Raw genomic sequence first — 16,713 nt, 5'->3', positions numbered from 1 at the left:
AGCCTCTGGCCACCAGGGCAGTGCATGCACGTTTGGGGTTACCATTACCTTCTTTATAAGTTTCAGCAGAACATCCTAAGTTCTTTCAGTTTGTGCCTTTCCTTCAAATAAAGGAATTTAGTTCCTAAAAAACAAACAAACAAAAAAGAACCTCAAGGAGAGCATGCAGGCCCTGAATCTAAGCTCTAAGACTTGCACAAAAGAAAACCAGAACAAAACCCATCACCCCTAAAATAGAAGAGTTCAAGGCTGCATTTCTGATCTGAAAGCATATGAGATCTTTTTTGAGAGACACTGTTAATTGGATGCTGCTAATGGAGTCACCTTGTCCTTTTCTTAGTGTTTAGAACTCAGGACCTTGCAATTGGCTGTGCTTAATTGGAGCTCCTCCCTCTATCCCTCCTGTGTGCGGACAGTATAGGAGAAAGGATTTGTGTGTGTGCTGTTTCTCTTTGAGCATCAAAAGAAAAACCAAGTCCGAGAGAGTCAAATCCAAAAACCGAAAATCAAAGCCATATCGATAATCCAAATCAGAACCTCAACAACTCACCATCAACCAAACACCTGAACTCCACCCTGCCGACTACCTATAAGAGTCCACCAGTCAGCACGTGATATACATACATATATATATATATATATATACATATATATATATATACATATATATATATATATATATATATTTTATAGCCAGGGTTATTGTGACCTCACGAAGGTGTCTGTGATGTCAGAGCTGCCAAGGGTCTCTGCCCGTGTGGGCGTCGCCCCCTGTGCCCATCTCAGTTCCTGGCCTTCAGGACGCTTCTTAGATGAGCATGCCTGGACTGGCCTTGCAGTCAGGGCCTGGGCACTGTCCTTTAGCATTTTGATTTTGATTTTGATTGATTTCATTATTGTTTTCATTTTATTGCCAGCCCTAGGCCTTGAACTCTGGGCCTGGACACTGTCCTTGCACTTTTTTTGCTCAAGGTTAGCACTCTACCACTTGAGCCACAGACCTACTTCCCGCTTTTTCTCTTTCTGTGTTACTGAGGAATTGAAACCAGGTAAGCACTCTACCCCTAAGCACATTCCCAGCTGCTGTCCCTGAGCTTTGATACTCAAAGCTGGTGCTCTACCAGCTGAGCCACAGCCCCAGTTGTATCTTCTTGGTGCTTCATGGGAGATAATAGTCTCAGGGATTTTCCAGCCCATGTCGCCTTTGCATTAGCATCCTCATATGCCAGCCTCCTGCTTAGCTAGGATTACAGGCCTTACAGTAGCCATATGCTTTCAAGACACTTACGTTAAACATAACTTATGTTCTCTTCAATAGGAGTCCACCTAAGTTTTCTTAGGTGGTTATGTAGATTGATATTTAATATTTCTACCTATGACAGGCTAGTCAGAGTGCCAATATCTAGAATCCTAGAGTGCTCAGATTCGTAATCCTAGTTACATGTGGTGTTGGAAGTGGGAAGATTGCAGTTGGAAGCCAGCATAGGCAAAATAGTCCATGAGAGTCCATGACAAGTCCATGCATCATGGTGCATGTCTCTCATCCCAGCCAAGGTGGCAAGTGACAAATAAGATGAAAGTTCAGGCTGCTGCCTGCTACAGAAGCACATCCCTTTCTCAAAAGCTACCAGCACAAGACTATTCAGTAAGAGAGGTACTCATTATCTAACTTATATAACTGCACCCTCTCTGTGTATCACCTTTACAATAAAATTTAAATTAAAAGAAAAAGAACAAATGATGACCACCAGCACAGATATGGCTGGAGGAGGCTTGACTCACTATAAGTTCAGCTTAAGCTCAAACACTTCATCAAAACTCAAACCTCTCATATTTCTCAGTATTCTGCTTTAATATTGATATTATGTTTAAGTCGAATGATCACATGAGGACTACTCTGAACACAGTATTTTTTCATTCTGTTTGGATGGATGTCAAACACGTGTCTGATGTGATATTTAGAATATATAAGCAGATTCATTGTGAACTGTGATCTATCTAGCTAAGGCAAAGATACCCTTCAGGATTTCCTAGAAGATTAGCATTAATTTTCTCATCAAAAACAAGGGAAGCCAGAGAGATGTAGGTCAATCTATTCAGCCTCAAAGATACTAATGATCAAACCCCAAATCTTGTCCACAGTAGTTGTTCCAGCATCTAGGTCCCTCAGAAGTGACACAAAGACTGCGGAATTTATTTTCACCTGCAGTTCTGCCCTGAACAACTGGGTTCAACTTACTTACAAGTATTTCTTAGAGATCTGAAGGAAGAACTCTGGGAAAGGTACAGTTATGAATGTTTATGCAAAGCAGGCCTCTTCATTTTCTTTTTTTTTTTTAAATTTAATTTTATTTGTGAACATACTATACAGAGGGATTACAATTACATGGGCAGGATAATGCATACATTTCTTACCAAGCATTGCAGCCTCCTCCTTTGTTTACCCTTCACATTCCTTCCCAGCCTCCCCCCTCCCCCCCAATCCCAATCCTTCTCCTTCCCCCTCATTCCCCACCCCTGCACCGATGTTGTAAAGCTCTTTTTGGACATGACAACTTGTACTTCTCATTGTTGCAACAGGTCCACCTGTATCCTTAAACAACTGGTTTTTCCCCATTTCCTCCACAAGTTATACTGACATCAAATATAGTGAAAGCAGGGGTTATACTGTGGGGGAGGGACATACAAAGCAACAAAGAGATAATCTTACAAATGCGTTAGAAACACATGCATGAAAGAAAGAGACATTAAAATACATATCTAAGGGTTCATGTTCCTGACGTCACATTATCTAACCTTTTCTGCTTGACTCATACATCTACTAGATATTGCAAATAAGGGAAACCATGGGACCTATGTTTCTTTGGGCCTGGCTTACTTCACTTAATATAATTTTTTCCAAGTTTTTCCATTTCCTAACAAATGGGGCAATGTCATTCTTTCTGATAGAGGCATAGATTCCATTGTGTATATATACCACATTTTCTTGATCCATTCATCTATTGAGGGGCATCTGGGTTGGTTCCATATCCTAGCTATGGTAAATAATGCTGCAATAAACATAGTTGTGCTGGTAGCTTTAGTGTGGTCTTGTTTGTAAACATTTGGGTAAATGCCCAAAAGTGGGATTGCTGGGTCATAGGGGAGCTCTATGTGAAGTCTTTTGAGGAACCTCCATACTGCTTTCCAAAGTGGGTGAACAAGTTTACATTCCCACCAACAATGAAGTAAGGTTCCTTTCTGTCCACATCCCCTCCAGCATCTGTTGTTGTTAGAGTTCTTGATTTTTGCCGTTCTAACTGCAGTGAGGTGATATCTCAATGTTGTTTTGATTTGCATTTCTTTTATGGCTAGGGATGTTGAACATTTCTTCATGTGTCTATTGGCCATCCTTCTTTCTTCTTCAGAGAAGTTTCTCTTTAAGTCTTTAGCCCACTTATTTATTGGACAGTTGTTTCTTTGAGGATTTGTTGTTGGGGGGTTTAATTTTTTGAGTTCCAAGTGTATTTTAGATATGAGACCCTTGTCCGTAGTATGGCTAGTAAAGATCTTCTCCCAATCCATGGGCTTTCTATTGATCTTGCTAGCTATGTCATTTGCCCTGCAGAAGCTCTGCAACTTTATGCAATCCCATTTGTCCAACCTTTCTTTGATTTGTTGTGTTTCCGGGTCTCTATTCAGAAAATTTCGGCCTGAGCCAAGGAGACCCAGGGTTTCTCCTATTCCATCCTGTAATGTTTTCAGAGTGTCTGCTTTGAGTTCAAGGTCTTTGATCCATTTGGAGTTGATTCTGGTGCAGGGTGATATATAAGGATCTAGCTTAAGTTTTCTACATGTAGTTAACCAATTTTGCCAGCACCATTTACTGAAGAGGCTGTCTTTCTTCCATTCTATTGTTTTAGCTCCCTTATCGAAGATTAGCTGGCGATAGGTCTGTAGGTTCATTTCTGGGTTTTCAATTCTATTCCATTGGTCCTGAGGTCTGTTCTTATGCCAATACCAAGCTGTTTTGATTACTATGGCTTTATAGTAGAGTTTGAAATTTGGTATTGATATTCCTCTAGCAGTGTTCTTTCCGTTGAGGAGCGTTTTTGCTATTCGAGGTCTTTTATTGTTCCATATGAATTTTTGGATTGCCTCTTCTATTTCCTTGAAGAATGAGGGTGGAATTTTGATAGGTATTGAGTTGAATTTGTAGATAGCCTTGGGAAGTATTGCCATTTTCATGATGTTGATCTTTCCAATACAGGAGCATGGGAGGTTTTGCCATTTTGTAAGTTCCGTGTTGATTTCCTTTTTCAAGATTTTAAAGTTTTCATCATAGAGGTCCTTCACTTCTTTGGTTAAGTTAATTCCTAGGTATTTTATTTTTTGTGGGGCTATTACAAATGGAGTTGCTTTCCTAATTTCAGCCACACTTTTCTCATTGTTGGCACACAGAAAAGCCATTGATTTTGGGGGGTTAATTTTATAACCTGCTACTTTGCCAAAGTTTTGAATCAGCTTGAGTAATTTGGGAGTGGAGTCTATGGGATTCTTTAAATACAAGATCATGTCATCTGCAAAGAGGGAGAGTTTTATTTCTTCTTTCCCTATTTGGATCCCCTTTATGTCTGCATCTTGTCTTATTGCTGTAACTAGGCATGACCTCTTCATTTTCTACGTAATAGAAGCAACTCATGCAACCCCAATCCCTAAACAGTAGTGATTTAAGACACCTATTGCATTGCATGCAGTTGGCAGCTTATGGCTTCATTCAAAAGGATGAAATCCAGGGCCTTAGTGAGACAATGCTTGAACCAGCCCCTGCACAGACCTAACCCTAACATGCTTTTTTTTTTATCCTGGATTCCACATTCCCTGTGAGGAAGGCAGGGCAAGAAGTTGGCACTGCCCAAAGATGAGCACATTGAGTGCAAAGACACATGACTGCAGCCCTCTGTGGTTCTTCTCTGTCTGTCCAAGACACACACAGCCAAGGGGTCTCAGAATGTCAGTTAACTGAAAAGAATCGTCTCCTCCTAGTCATAGGAAGTCCAGCTTTGGCTACCTGAAAAGCTGCTTTCATGTTGAGATAATCTCCACTGTGATTATGATGCGATGTGTGGACTGAGAGGGACTAGAGCACAGGGAGAAGAAGGGCTCTGGTGAGAGGGTGTGGCTCAGTCTTTAGCTCTCCTATGTGGAGGAGGGTCCTTAGATAGAATAGATTCTAAGAATGGGGCTTGGAATAGAAGCAGTGTCTTAACCCTGTGTGGTTCTGACTGGCTGTTGCTCACCTATCTTCAGTAGGGCCCTTACTTAAGTAGACATGAGAGTTGAGTTTGGGAGATGGAGTTTGTTGTATTGAGGTGTGTGCCAGTCCTGGAGCCTGATCTCAGGGTCTAGGAGCTGTCTTTGAGCCTTTGTCCTTGATTAGCACTCTACTATGTGAGCCACAGGTTTACTCCCAGCTTTTGGGTAGGTAACTGGAGATGAGTCCTATGCCTGTCAGCCTGGCTTTGAACTGAGATTCTCAGATCTCAGCCTCCTGAGTTGGTCAGATTTTAGGCTGGAGCCACTGGCACTGGGCTTCTGTGGTGAATTTGCAGTTAGGTGGTAGCTCTCCCTGTGTCCATTCATCCTGCTTGAGAACCACTGTGAGTGGTTGTTCCTTTTCCTCAGCTAATGAAGAAGGCTTTCTGCAGTGTTTCATTTGCATAAGATGTAATTCTTTGATCTCTCTCTTTCTTGATCTCTCATTCTCTCATTCTTCTTTTTGCTCAACTTTCCCCTTCATCACTTATACTTGACTCCCTCATTTGATTTATTCAGTTATTCAACACACTCACAAACTCATACACAAACACAATATACACCTAAGCACAGAGAGAGACACACACACAAAGAGAGAAACAGGGAGGGAGATGGAGATGGAGAGGGAGAGAGAGAGCGCATCCCCTCCTGCTTTCATTATTTTAAGTAGAGAGATAATAAAATACTTTTTCTAAAGTAGGCTTCTAGTTATATAGTCAATACATTAAAACTACTTCAGTATTCTTAACCCATGAACACTTCCTATATTAGCATTTATTTTTCTATTGGCTTGTGCTTATGAATCTTTCCAAAGATTCATTTGTATTTGTTATTTTACATTTTTCATAGATATGGTTGTTTACACTGAGGGTTCATGAGTTTATTTGAAATTTAATTAGTTTTAATGAACATGGTTGTGAAAGTAGCTTTAGTGCAGCCTTGCAGCATTATTTACCATAGCCAAGAAATGGCGTCAACTCAAATGGCCCTCCGTGGATGAACGGATCAAGAAAATGTGGTATATTCACAATGGAATTCTATGCTTCCATCAGAAAGAGTGTTACTGTGTCTTTTGTAAGAACATGGAACGTCTTGGGGGGAAATGTAATAAGTGAAGTAAGCCGGACCAACATAGGTTGCAGGGTTTCTCTCATTTGTGGTAGCTAGAATGTTGCTTATAACTCTACAAGTAAACACACTGGGTGGTAAGGAAGGGTTTACAAATGACTTTGCAAGTGAACATTTTGGGTGGTACCTAAGGAATTAGAAATGAAATAACTGAAGTCTGAAAGACTCCAAGGAGAGCACAGACAGTGTAATTCCGGTGAGAGGCTAGAAAAATTATGAGGAGAAGGGGAAGGAATTCAGGCAAGAATTTCTAGTATATATAACAGAATTGAAAAATATGAGGGAAGGGGTGCCTAAATGCAGGGTGAAGCTTTTGATGTGATCACAGAGATTAAGATGCATTGTACATATAAACTGCTTTGCTAAATTTCAAAAAATGTGTTATATAACCTAGAATTAAGATAAGTAAGGAAAGGGTTGGGTAGGGAGGGGCTGGTGAGAAGGTTGAAAGGGGTAACCTTGATCAAGATTCACTGTATTCATAAACTGCTTCAATGAATGGCAACTCCTTTGTCCAATTACTTAAATAAAGATAATTAAAATATTTTTTAACGAAAGGGAAAAGAGAGGTTGGAGTGCTCCTTTTTTTTCTTCTTTTTTGTTGGTTGGGCATCTTGAACTCTGGGCTTGGGCGCTGTCCCTGAGCTCTTCGGCTCAAGGAGAGTACTCTACCAGTGGAGCTACAGTGCCATTTCTGGATTTCTGATGGTGAACTGGAGATAAAAGTCTCACGGATATTCCTGCCCGGGCTGGATTTGAACCATGATTCTCAGAACTCAGAGTCCTGATTAGCTAGGATTACAGACATGAGCCAGTGGTGCCCAGATGTTTTTGTTTTGTTTTGTTTTGTTTTGAAAGAGTTTTCTGCAAAGACTTTCATTTGCTTTTGTGAAAACAGAATTTTATTGGGCCACATGTGTTTGACATCCAGTAGTGACGAAGTTCCCATTTGTTCGCTGTCTGCATCTTCTGAGTGTCACTGCAAATGGCCATTTATCTGATGTGCCCAGACACTAAGTTCCAAATTAGACTCAGGACATTGGCGTAGGTGACTTCTGTGCCTTTTGCTCTCAGACCTGTCACTCAGACATCCACTCGCCTGACTTTGACCTGCAGATGTATTGGGGCTCTACTTGCTCATGTAGTCCAGCAAGTGTGTGCTGTCATCTTGCTGCAATCACTGCACCTTCTGCAATGTGAAAATTCTTTTTATAGTCTTAGAATTTTCTTATCAGCCTTTATTTCTCTTGTTTCTATGTTAAAATAGTGGGATTAAATTGACTTGGAACTCTTGGGGAATGGAAGGCCTGTTTGTGTTTTTTGGGTGGTTTGTTGTGTTTTGTTTTGTTTTTCACTCCCTGATACCTGGGATTGAACTGAAAGCCTCACACGTGTTCGGCTTCCTTGCTCAGCTAGCATTCTACTACTTGAGCTACACCTCCAGTTAATTGGAGATCAGAGCCTTACAGACTTTTCTACCCAAATTTGCTTTGAACCATGATCCTCCAGATGTGAGCCTCATGAGAAGCTAGGATTGTAGGTATGAGCCACCAGTGCCTGTCAGAAAACTACATGCTCTTATGTTGTGAAAATAAAGAAGGGTAAATTATAGTAATACCAAGCCTTTGGAGTCTTTGAGATTGAAAATCATCTACATGACTGCAAATACATTATTATAAAGTTGTATATATTTTATTTCCTATACTGAGAATCTAAGCTTTAGCCATATGCTTATTTTGTGTGAGAAATTAAGAACACCATAAATGTGAATTTATGGAGTATACTGTGGTAGCAAATGAAAAAGTTGAAAGTGTTGCTGTGCTTCTAAAAATCCCACAGTTGTGGGACATACTATGGGGATTAAACCTGTGTGTATAATAGAAATATCGGAATTATAGAGGTGAGGATGCTGGTCATTCTTCTCCAAAGCCTTTGTCCATCTGAGTCATCAAATAATAATGTTACTCTATATTTGACACAGCTTGGTCTAACACTCAAGTTCTTTCCTTCATTATGTTGTACTGCCTTCTGCAAAAAGGGATGAAGTTCTATGATGTACTGCTATACAAATAAGGGCTTCTGCAACTTAAAACCAGTTTTACAGAGTTACTGAATGATAACTCATGTGTGGAGTACTGTAAATATGGAACAAGAGATCTAGAGACCATGAAGATTATGTATATCACATGTGGCTTCATGAGGAAATAGTTTGAAAAGCATGCATCCTTTAGTGGTTTTGTCATTGTGGGAACATCCTGGAGTGTACTTCCATGAATGAAGAGGAGTGTCACATCACTAAGTTAGAGGACTGATAAAGCAGATGCAGTCAATCACTGACCAAAGTGCAACACGATTATATTTACCCCTGGGAATCACATAATCAGTGATTATGTGAGTTGTTTTCCTACCCTTTATCTCCCATATTAAAGATCTGTAACAGTTTTGATTCCAGGTATATAGAATGATTATCAAATGGCTCTTCAATTAGAAGAGTTCTTTTTTTTAATTTTTAATTTTTTTATAGAAGACTTCTTAAAGAAATCTTTTTCTTTATATATTTTTGTTTTTTATTGTGAAAATACTGTACAGAGGGATTACAATTACATGGGCAAGATAATGAGTACATTTCTTATCAAGCATTGTAGCCTCCTCCTTTGTTTCCCCTTCCCATCCCTTCCTATCCTCCCTCCCACCCCTCTTCCCCCCGGCCAAGTTGTAAAGTTCATTTTTGACATAATGACTTGTACGTCTCATTGTTGCAATGGGTCCACCTGTATCCCTATTTAAGCGATTTGTTTTTCCCCTTCGCCTCCACAAATTATACCAACATCTAATACATTGAAAGCAGTGGTTACACTGTGGGGGAGGGACATACAAAGCAACAAATAAATCATCTTATAAATGTGTTAGAAACAATCGCACGAAAGAAAACAAAAACAGTTGAAAACATCTCTTAGGGTTCATCTCCCTAACATCACCTTATCTGAACTTTTCTGCTTGATTCAGACATATACTAGATATTGCAAATAAGGGAAACCATGGACCTATGTTTCTTTGGGACTGGCTGACTTCACTTAAGATAATTTTTTCCAAGTCTTTCCATTTCCTAACAAATGGGGCAATGCCATTCTTTCTGATGGAGGCATAAAATTCCATTGTTTATATATACCACATTTTCTTGATCCATTCATCTACTGAGGGGCATCTGGGTTGGTTCCATATCTTAGCTATAGTAAATAGTGCTGCAATAAACATAGTCGTCCTGGTAGCTTTAGTGTGGTATTGTTTGTAAACATTTGGGTAAATGCCCAAAAGTGGGGTTGCTGGGTCATAGGGGAGCTCTATGTGGAGTCTTTTGAGGAACCTCCATACTACTTTCCAAAGTGGCTGAACAAGTTTACACTCCTACCAACAATGCAGTAAGGTTCCCTTCTGTCCACATCCCCTCCAGCATCTGTTGTTATTAGAGTTCTTGATTTTAGCCATTCTAACTGGGGTGAGGTGGTATCTCAATGTTGTTTTGATTTACATTTCTTTTATGGCTAGGGAGGTTGAGCATTTTTTCATGTGTCTATTGTCCATCCTTCTTTCCTCTTCAGAGAAGTTTCTCTTTTAAGTCTTTAGCCCACTTATTTATTAGAATTCAAAAAATTGAATACCCCAATAACAAATCCTTAAAGAAATCTTTTAACTTTCCATAAAATCAATATAAAATACTTCAATGAAAATCTATAAATCTAAAATCTGTATGATGTTTTCCTGTAGGTAAAATATAGTGTTATATAACAGTCATGTATGCGTTAGCACATGTACTATATTCCCTCAGTCCACAAGAAAGAAAGGCCAGTTCTTGATCAGTTTCTGAAGGAATCAAATAAAGCTAAAAAAAAAATCAAGGGGCCAACTACTTTGTGTTTGATAGGCAGGAAAACACAAATGGTTGACTGAAGTCTGTTCTTCTGAATGGTGCCATAGGTGACATTCAAGGCATTGCATCCTGGCCCTGGGATCACACACTCCATGGTCGCCTCCTAGGAGGGATGTGGCTTTTGCTGCAGGTCCCAAGAGTTTATGTATACTGTGTCACCTCTTACAATGCCTGTAAGCTTATTTTGTGGGCTCCTGAGCTCTCTTTTCTTTGCTTTCTTCAGAATTTTCCCTTAGTATGGCAACTTCCACTACTCTTCTGGAATACAGCCCATTGCCTTCTCTGAGTCAGTCTGTGCTTGTCCCTTGAGATTCTGTCATTGCAATCAGGTTAGGCTGAGCTCCACATCTGATGATGCCAGGCGATCCCTGCTGATGGAACTTGTATTTCCTACTGTGCATACGCTATTTTCTGATTTTCTCATTCAAGCTTCTTCTGCGTTCTCCTTTGTTCGCTGGTACCAACAACACCCCTCCTCCCACTCAGACACCCTCTATACCATGCATTCATAATACCCTCACACATCTCACACACCCACATTCCTCACACATACACTCACATACCTCACACATCTACTCACATGCACTCACATATATACTCTAAACACACTGAAAATATTTTTTCTCAGCTTCTTCTTGACTTGTTTTTTCCATCTGCTAAATTGTTGCTCCCCCCGGCCTGCAATTTCTTTCTAGTCGATCAAATGCCCCCTCTCCGTGAAGAAATCATAGGCTCCCTTAGAAGAATTTAGAGAATCTGTTCACTTACTCACCCATTGTCTCTAGTCTCTGTCTCACAAGGCATAGCATAAGTCTCTGTATTGGCATGTATTTGAAATATGCTTTTTACCCCTTCTGTGTTTCTGTTATGGCTACAAGTGTCTGTTTCCCTGACCAAGTTATGAATCTCAAAGGCTAAGAACATCTCATTTACTTTTATTTATGTTCTCATATCATCTATTCCAGAGCTTTGTGGGCCACTGTTATTTGGGACAAAAACCTGTGGAATTTAGTAGAAATGGGGAGCAATCAGATTTTATGATTGATGTTGAGACATTTATTATTTGGTGAACATTGGGTAGAAGGACCTGTGTAGTTGGGAACTTAGATTTTATAGTATTTACTATTTTAGGTAGTAAATATCTAAATATATAGCTTAGGTTGCCCTGTGCTCACCATGTATGCCAGGCTACCCTCAAAGTAGTGATCCTCTTGCCTCTGCCTCCTGGGTGCTTGGATCATAAGCATTATGCCATCATGATTGGCTAAATGGAGTCTTTAGAAACAACATTTAGATAGGCTTTGGTCTCAGGGAAAAAACAGAACATATTTTGAACTGTGGTGCTGGCACTGGTCACTGATACCTGAAATTCTTGCAACTCAGGAAGCTGCGATGTAGGGGCTGGCTGTTAGAGGCCAACCCAGGCACAAAAATCCGAGAAACTACATCTCCAGTTAACCAGCAAAAATCCTGAACTGGAGGTGTCCCTCAGGTGGAAGAGCTCCAGCCATAAGCAAGAAAGCAGAGTAAGCATGAATTCAAGCATTGTACCTGCACATCGGGCTCCTTCACCATGTCCCCAGCAAAAAAAAAAAAAAAAAAAAAGGTAAAAGGATACAACCCTGGGGATCACGAACATCTTACAGTGGATCATAGTCATCTGAAGGCCTGTAATCTGGAGCTTTACCACCTGCCCTTAGAAATCTAGGGAAATGTGACCAGTACCCTTAGCAAGGTGCCAAGCAATGATAAGCCTGTGGCCTGGGAGAATACACCTAGGAGCCGCCGCTCCCCTCCCTCCAGATCTATGTGTGCTACAAGTCAGATCAGCAGGATCCTTCATGTTCATGTTCTGTTTCCTTCCCTCCTCCTGTAGTAATTGCTTCTGGACTATCATCTAATGTTGTGCCTTTGTTTGAAGAACAAAATGTTTTTCTTTAAATTCCTTGTTGAAAAGTGTGCAATGTGTATGCCACCATTCTTTCCATGAAAGGAGATATGGAAAAAAAGGAAAATTTATTGGTTTCAGATGTTTTGTGGGGAATATCAAGGTACAGATTGCTACAAATATTTCCGCATATAATCTGGGTGCATAATTCTAAAAGTTAACATCAACTTTTCCTTTTCTCATTGCATTATGAATTTTGTCAAAAATTAGATTTTTAACCATATAGCCTTCACTACTATTTCAAATAGATATGTTTTGAAAGAAAATAATAATCCTTGTTTTTGTTCTTTACTATTAGCATTCATAAAGTATTACTGGAGACAACTTAACATCTTCAAACACTTGAAGTCTTTGCAACTGGAAATCATATCTCAAGGGAAAAGTGACAGTATTTTTGTGACAACTTCCAAGGCTAAGACCTAATGAGTTAGCAGAGTCTGCACTTGGCAAGCCAATGTCTAGTATTCCTAGTGGGAAGTATTTTGGCCTTTAACTTCCTTTGGAAGATCTTCCAAGCTTGAAGGAAAGATAAACATACTCCAAGAATGAAGGCTCCTTTTAGAAATTCAGTTTTAAAATACTTTTTGTTTCAGGGATTCTGACTCTGGCTCTTTAAAACTATTTTCCTTCTTAAGTGACATTGCATCTTTTTTCTTGTCAGCTTGCCCAAATCAGCCTTTTTTTTCTGGGCTCTGAGGGATTTGAAACATTTTGCAGGCTGGAGAGGAAAGTGGGTGGGATAAATTCACAAAGACAAGTCAGACATGCTGTTTCTACAATCAAGCTCCTCATGATTTCCTAAGCCATTTGAATAGCTCACTCTTCCCTAGGGTTTCAGATAGAAACATTGTATCCTCTTACCTACTTGTTTAAAGGGGAGAAATATCAAATTCAGCCCAAGGCTAAGAAAAACACTAATGCCTCATGCCATTCCTTGTCTCCTACATGGAGACTGGTGGCTGATTTCATCCATGATAGAAACCCAAATTGGGCCTCTTAGCTGTACCCTGATGGCTCCAGGTACTCCATCATATGAGCTGGAGACCACAAGCTCCTTTGTTAGAAAGATGTGAAAGGGCCACCACAGAGCCTGTCAAATTCAGTGAAATGAAGGACCTGGTAATAAAGCTCACCAAGGAGGGAAAGGCTGCTGACAATGAAAGTTAGAAAAATTGGAGAGCCACACACTCACAGCTGTGTGCTTCATACCTGTAATCCTAGTTTGAGATGTGAGGAACCTGTAAGATTCTTATGCTTGGTTAATCAGCAAAACGCTTGTAGTAGAGCTGTGTCTCTAATGGCTGAGCTCAGGGACAGGACCCAGGTTCTGTGCCCTAGCACCTTGTACCCTAGGACCAGTACAAGAAAAAAATATTGAAGAAATAAATTACACACCAGAGGGTGGAAACTCCTCCTTTATTTATTTGTTTATTTATTTGTTTGTTTATTTGTTTTGGGGTCGGTCGTGGGGCTTGAACTCTGGGCTTGGGCACTGTCCCTCAGTTCTTCAGCTCAACGTGAGCGCTCTACCACTGGAGTCACAGCTTCACTTCGGGCTTTTTCTGCTTATGTGTTGCTGAGGAATCAAATCCAGGGTCTCATGCATACGAGGCAAGCACTGTACCACTGAGCCACCTTCCCAGCCCACCTCCCATATTTCTTGTTTGATAGAATTACTATTAGGACAAGGAACACAAAGCCCAGGATAATCTACAAGTTTGGTAGAATACACAAAAGATACGAATACTCTTCTCCCTAAGAGATAGAGAAAGCAACATTAAATTGCAGAATCTGAGGTGCAGAGAAAAATTGCCCATTACTGACCTGTAAGTTGGGCTTACCAGGCACAATGCATTTAGGTCTTAGGCCATCTTGCCTTTACTTACCACTAGTGTCAGGACAGTATGCTCTTATTTAATCTATTAATGTTTTCCTATGAATCAAAAAAATACATTCCTCACAAACCTCTGCTTCGTTTTCTTTTTTTGATGTTTTTAAAAAAATTTTAAAAACACTGTACAGAGGGGTTACAATTACATGAGTAAAGTAATGAGTACATTTCTTCTTGAGCATTGTTACTTCTCCTTTCTTTTTCCACTACCATCTCTTCCCTCCCTACCTCCCCAACTTCATCCCACCCCTACCCCCCAAAAGGTGTAAAGTTCATTTTCAACATGGGGTTTTGTACATCTCATTGTTAGAGTGGGTCAACCTGAATCCTTATTTAAGCATTTTGTTATTTCCTTTTCCCTCTGAAATTAGAAAAATATATATACAACATGCAAGGAACCAACATCAAATATAATGAAAACAGGGGTTATACCATGGGGGAAGAACATACCAAAGAAACAAAAAAATCACATAGTACATTGTAAATACCTTAAACAATAGCAAGAAAGAAAAAAACACTGTGTTCCTATCTTGGGGTTTAACATCGTCGTATATGGTCATATGTACATAGCTTTTGAGCTTTTCTGCTTGTCCTAGTCATACACTAGTTATGGCAAAGAAGGGAAACCATGGGACCTATGTTTCTTAGGACCTGGCTTACTTCACTTAATATAATTTTTTTTGTTTTTTTTTTTTATTGTAAAGATACTATACAGAGGGTTACAGTTACATGAGTGAGGTAATGAGTACACTTCCTCTTGAACATTGTTACCCCCTCCATTGTTTTCCCCCTACTATCCCCTCCCTCCCTACCTTACCCGAGGTTCTTTTTTTTTTTATTGTGATTGATTACATAATTTCCGGAATTTCACAGTATTGTGGAATAATGATGCTCATTTAAAGTCACAAGTTCATTCTAACTTTCCTGGAGCAAATTGTCTATCACAGTCTGTAACATATAACGGTGTTCACATGTTATACACCATACATGTGATCAGCAGCATGGGGATATTTAGTAGTGGTTTGACCAGATGAGTGGGAGTTCTTTGTTTCTTAAGTCCTGATAGTTTTGTCGTATCACCTAACATTTTGGATTTAGCATCCACTTATCAGGGAGTCCACGTACCGTTTGTCTCTTCGCTCTTGGCTTACCTCGCTCAACATGATTCCTTCTAGCTCCATCCATTTCCCTGCAAATGCCATTATTTTGTCATTTCTAATGGCTGCATAATATTCCATTGTGTATAGATACCACAATTTTGGATCCATTCATCTGTGGTGGGGCATCTGGGTTGTTTCCATATCCTAGCTATTGTGAACAGTGCTGCAATAAACATGGAGATGCACGTGTCCTTGTATATTGGTTCCTGTTGTTCAGGGTAGATGCCTAGAAGTGGTATGACTGGGTCGTAAGGGAGGTCAATCTTTAGCTTTCTAAGGACCCTCCAGACTGCTTTCCAAAGTGGTTGTATAAGTGTACATTCCCACCAGCAGTGTAATAGGGTTCCTCTTTCTCCACATCCCCTCCAGCATTTGTCGGCTGATTTGTGGATGTGGGACATTCTGACTGGGGTAAAGTGGTATCTCAGGGTTGTCTTTATTTGCATTTCCTTCACCACCAGGGATGATGAACATTTCCTCATGTGTTTCTTTGCCATTTTTATTTCTTCATTTGAGAAGTCCCTCTTTAGTTCCCTTGCCCATTTAGTAATTGGTTTGTTAGGTTTGGGAGGGATTAGTTTCTTGAGTTCCCTGTATATACAGGATTTTAACCCCTTGTCTGATATATTGCTGGTAAATATTTTTTCCCAATTAGTTGGTTGTCTTTCTAGCTTAGTTGCGATAGATTTAGCTGTGCAGAAGCTTTTTATTTTAAGGTAGTCCCATTTGTCGAGTCTCTCTCCAACTTGTTGTGACCCTGGGACTCTGTTCAGGAAGTTCCTTCCTGTGCCTATTAGTTCAAGTGTTTCTCCTACTCTGTCCTGCAGTAGTTTCAGAGATTCAGGTTTAATGTTAAGGTCTTTAATCCATTTTGAGTTGATGTTGGTGCATGGTGATAGGCTGGGGTCCACTTTTAGTTTTCTGCATGTGGCCGCCCAGTTTTCCCAGCACCAACGGTTGAAGAGGCTGTGTTTCTTCCATTGTATGTCTTTGGCTCCTTTGTCGAATATCAGCTGGCTGTAGGCCTGTGGATTTATTTCTGGATCTTCTATTCTGTTCCATTGGTCTTCGGGTCTGTTTTTGTGCCAGTACCATGCTGTCTTTGTTATTATAGCTCTGTAGTAGAGTTTGAAGTTCGGCATGGATAGCCCTCCCATATTGTCTTTATCCCCTAGAATTGTTTTGGCTATTCTAGGTCTTTTGTTGTTCCATATGAATTTTTGGACTGTTTTCTGTATTTCAGTGATGTACGTCATTGGGATTTTAATAGGAATTGCATTCAATTTGTATATTAGTTTTGGAAGTATTACCATCTTTACTATATTAAGTCGGCCTATCCAAGAGCATGGGAGGTCTTTCCATT

The sequence above is a fragment of the Dipodomys spectabilis genome, unplaced genomic scaffold (genome assembly GCF_019054845.1).
Source record: "Dipodomys spectabilis isolate Male_0828 unplaced genomic scaffold, ASM1905484v1 ptg000190l, whole genome shotgun sequence".
Taxonomy (NCBI): Eukaryota; Metazoa; Chordata; class Mammalia; order Rodentia; family Heteromyidae; genus Dipodomys; species Dipodomys spectabilis.
The sequence above is the reverse complement of the archived record's forward strand: the minus strand, read 5'-3'. Positions refer to the sequence as shown.